The following is a 4,520-nucleotide window of genomic DNA, read 5'->3' as shown; positions in this document are numbered from 1 at the left end:
ATTTAAACAAGGAATACCTGATATTTTGCAATATGTATTTTGGATTTCAGACTTAAATTTGATGATAGGGAGGGAAAGCCCAAACTATGTGAGTCAATGTTCCAATTCCAATTCAATCTGCAACAGCAAAAAAGTGTAGCATAGCCATCTTGCACACTATTGTGCTATTCTATTGCTCATTTTTAAAGATCAAACAACACACTGGTCTTAGAACAATTTGTTGTTCATTTTCAGGACAGGATTTTCAAGATCATCATTCCAAAATTTGGTTTGTTGATTAAATAAATACTTCCTTTATTTCTTAAGTTTGGGGCAATACCTATTGACTATTGACTATATATGTATACTATAAATATCATTGAGTTCAGTGAAACTTTCTTCTAAACATCTTTCAGCTGTGGCGTTTGCCCAGGTTCACCTGGTTCACCAGTTGCAGCCCTATTTGGACCGGGAGTCACTGCTCACAGTCACTCATGCCATCATCACCTCGAGGTTCGACTACTGTAATGCTCTCTACATGGAGCTACCTTTGAAGAGTGTTTGGAAACTTCAGATCGTGCAGAATGCAGCTGCGAGAGTAATCATGGGCTTTCCCAAATATGCCCATGTTACTCCAACACTCCGCAGTCTGCATTGGTTGCCGATCAGTTTCTGGTCACAATTCAAAGTGTTGGTCATCACCTATAAAGCCCTTCATGGCACCGGACCAGAGTATCTGCGAGACCGCCTTCTGCCGCACGAATCCCAGCGGCCGGTTAGGTCCCACAGAGTTGGTCTTCTCCGGGTCCCGTCGACTAAACAATGTCGTCTGGTGGGACCCAGGGGAAGAGCCTTCTGTGTGGCAGCTCCGACCCTCTGGAATCAGCTCCCTCCAGAGATTATATTTTATTTATTTTTCTATTTCATAGTGTGGAAATGATTGAAAAAGAGATCTGGATTTTCCTCAAATACCCAGGATATCTAGAAAGCCAAGTTTAAGATGTTTCTACATCTAGATTAGACATACATAAGGGTCAAGAAGAAAGAGCCACACTGATAAACTAAATATCCTTGTAGGCTGCAAAGAAAAACATGGTTTGGTTGTTTTGCAGCTAGTGGTAAGGCAAAAGCCCTGGAACTGACCATGGTGGCTATAAATCTATTACTTTTTTAAAAAATCAGCTGGATAGTACAAGCTTGTTCCACAGGCCCAAATCTAGATGATAAAAAGTCTGAAAAAGTTACACCATGTGTGTGTTTTTAAAATATTTCATTTCTGTCAATAACATTTCCTTAGATAGGGTATTCCTTCATCATTGGTTCTGTTAAACTCATTTCTTCCAACAGAGCTTTAAGCTGATTGGCGGGAAGGTCAGAGGGACACCCCACTGTAAACGCCTGATTGGTCAGATTGTAAAAACATGCTCTAAAGCTCCAGCTTTAGTTCCTAATACCATGGGAAATTTGCAGGACAGCTTCCAGAGTCTGTAACCAGTGTTCCCACCATAGTCCCAGATTCCCCAATGGCGGTTTCCATGCCCCTGGTTTCGCCCGCCGGCGGAGAAAAAAAGGAGGGGGGAGGAGATTAATCCTTCCACGCCTGGTGGCAGAGGTGAGTCTTCAACATTTTGCGGAAGGCGAGGAGGGTTGGGGCAGTTCAAATCTCCAGGGGGAGTTGATTCCAGAGGAGTGGGGCTGCCACAGAGAAGGCTCTTCCCCTGAGTCCCACCAACCGACATTGTTTAGTCGACGGGACCCAGAGAAGGCCAACTCTGTGGGACCTAATCGGCTGCTGGGATTCGTGCGGCAGAAGGCGGTCTCATAGGTATTCTAGTCTGCTGCCATGTAGGGCTTTATAGGTCATTACCAACACTTTGAATTGTGACCGGAAACTGATCGGAAGCCAGTGCAAGCCGCGGAGTGTTGATGAGACATGGGCATATCTGGGAAAGCTCATGATAGCTCTTGCGGCCGCATTCTGCATGATCTGAAGTTTCCAAACACTTTTCAGAGGTAGCCCCATGTAGAGATCATTGCAGTAGTCGAACCTCGAGGTGATGAGGACATTAGCGACTGTGAGCAGAGACTCCCTGTCCAAATAGGGCCACAACTAGTACACCAGGCGAACATGGGCAAACGCCCTCCTCGCCACATCTGAAAGATGGTGCTCTAATGTTAGATGTGGATCGAGGAGGATGCCCAAGTTGTGGACCCTCTCCGAGGGGGGTCAATAATTCCCACCCCAAGGATAATGGAAGGACAGATGGAATTGTCCTTGGGAGGCAAAACCCACAGCCACTCCGTCTGGTCAGTGTTGAGTTTGAGCCTGTTGACACCTATCCAGACACTAAAAGCCTCCAGGCACCGGCACATCACTTCCACTGCTTCGCTGACTAGACATGGTGTGAAGATGTATAACTGGGTATCATCAGCATACTGATGATACCTCACCCCATACTCTTGGATGATCTCACCCAGCGGTTTTATGTAGATATTAGATAGCAGGGGAGAGAGGACTGACCCCTGAGGTACCTCACAAGGGAGAGACCTTGGGGTTGACCTCTTACCCCCCACTAACACTGACTGCGACCAACGGAGAGGTAGGAGGAGAACCACTGAAGAACAGTGACTCCCACTCCCAACCCCTCCAGCCACCAGAGATCATCCATCAGTGTGACCAAAGCACTTTTCGTGCTGTAGCTGGACCTGAATCCTGACTGCTGAGGGCTAGATAATCAGCTTCTTCCAAGGACTGCTGGAGCAACACCACCTTCTCAACAACCTTCCCCATGAAAGGAAGGTTGGTGACTGGATGATAGTTATTAAGAACAGCTGGGTCCAGGGACGGCTTCTTGAGGAAGGGGCACACGAATGCCTCCTTGTAGGGAGCCGGGAGGGACCCCCCTCAAAGAAGTGTTGACAATCTCCTAGACCCAGCTCCATGTCACCTCCTTGCTGCCCAAAACCAGCCAAGAGGGACACGGATCCAGTAAACAGGTAGCGGAACGCACAGCTCCAATGGCCTTGTCCACTTCACCAGGTGTCACCAGGTCAAACTCCTCCAAGACAGATGGACCATGATGGGCCTCAGTCACCTCAACTGAGTAATTATCAGCCGACACTGCTATCCAATCGAAGTCGAGGTCCGCCGGGATCTGAGCGACTTTTTCAGCGAAAAATGAGTTAAAATCCTCGGCATTGCTTTGCAAGGACTCCCCAACACACACACACGGTTAAGAAGGGAGCGGGTCACCCTAAACAGAGTGGCCAGATGGGATTCCACTGATGCAATCAAGGTGGCATGATACACGCATTTTGCTGCTTTGAGCACCACTTTGTAAGTCTTAATATGAGCTCTTACAAGTGTTCGATCAGATTCAGATTTACTCTTCCTCCATCGCTTCTCCAGATGTCTCTTCTGGTGTTTCAACACCGGGAGTTCCTCAGTGAACCAAGGAGCTCTCTGAGGTCTAGTGCCACAGAGAGGTCACAACGGCACAATTCAGTCAAAGCCTCTGTCGCAGCCCTATTCCAGGCCACAGCAAGAGACTCCGCTGAGCTGTGTATGAGTGAATCCTGTAAAAACCCAGGCACCCTCTGAAAGCCCTCTGGGTCCATCAGGTGCCTGGGGTGGAACCATGTAATTGGTTCAACCTTCCTGTGGGGGAGGATTGGAGCCTTCAAGTCATAGCAGAAAATGGTCTGACCATGACAAAGGCTCAGCTTCTAAGCCCCTTAATCTCAGACCATTACTCAACTGTTCCGAGAGAAAGATCATGTTGGGTGCGTGTCCCCCCTCATGAGTCAGACTCTGAACTACTTGAATCAGGTCCATAGATGTCATGGTGGCCATGAACTCCTGTGCTAGCCCAGAGGATCCGCTGAGTGATGGTAGATTCAAGTCCCCCAGGACAATAAGTCCTGGGAACTCCACTGCCAACCCGGCCACCTCCTCTAGCAGCACAGGCAGGGCTGTTGACACACAGCTGGGAGGCAAGTACATGAGCAACAAACCCACCTGAACTCCTAGGTCTAACTTCACAAAGAGGCACTCGCAACCCACAATCTCAGGAGCAGTGAGTCTGCATAGGCTAATAGTCTCCTTGGCTATAATAGCCACTCCCCCCCCCCTTCCCTGGAGTCGCGGATGGTGCTGTACCTGAAACCCGGCTGGACATATTTCAGAGAGGGCAACTCCTCCCTATGGGCCCAGCCAGGTTTCAGTCACACATACTAGGTTGGCCTCCTCCTCCAGGATCAAGTCCTGGATGAGGAGAGCCTTATTAACTACCAACCTGGCATTGAGCAGCAGCAGCCTGAGTCCAGGGTCCGGATTACATTCATCACCAGAACCTCAAGTAGAACTCATGGGGCCGGAACAAGGGATTGCTTTCAAGCAGCATTCCCTCATTCCCCGGGAATGGCATGCCCCATGGTTCCTGCCATATCTCCCTCTCCCCAGCAGCACCGGGATGTTCTGGCCCTCTACCACCCCAGAGAAAAGGGAAAAGAAAACAGAATAATGATAATTAGAAATATTG

This window comes from Erythrolamprus reginae, chromosome Z (genome assembly GCF_031021105.1).
Source record: "Erythrolamprus reginae isolate rEryReg1 chromosome Z, rEryReg1.hap1, whole genome shotgun sequence".
In the NCBI taxonomy this organism is placed as follows: domain Eukaryota; kingdom Metazoa; phylum Chordata; class Lepidosauria; order Squamata; family Dipsadidae; genus Erythrolamprus; species Erythrolamprus reginae.
The sequence above is the reverse complement of the archived record's forward strand: the minus strand, read 5'-3'. Positions refer to the sequence as shown.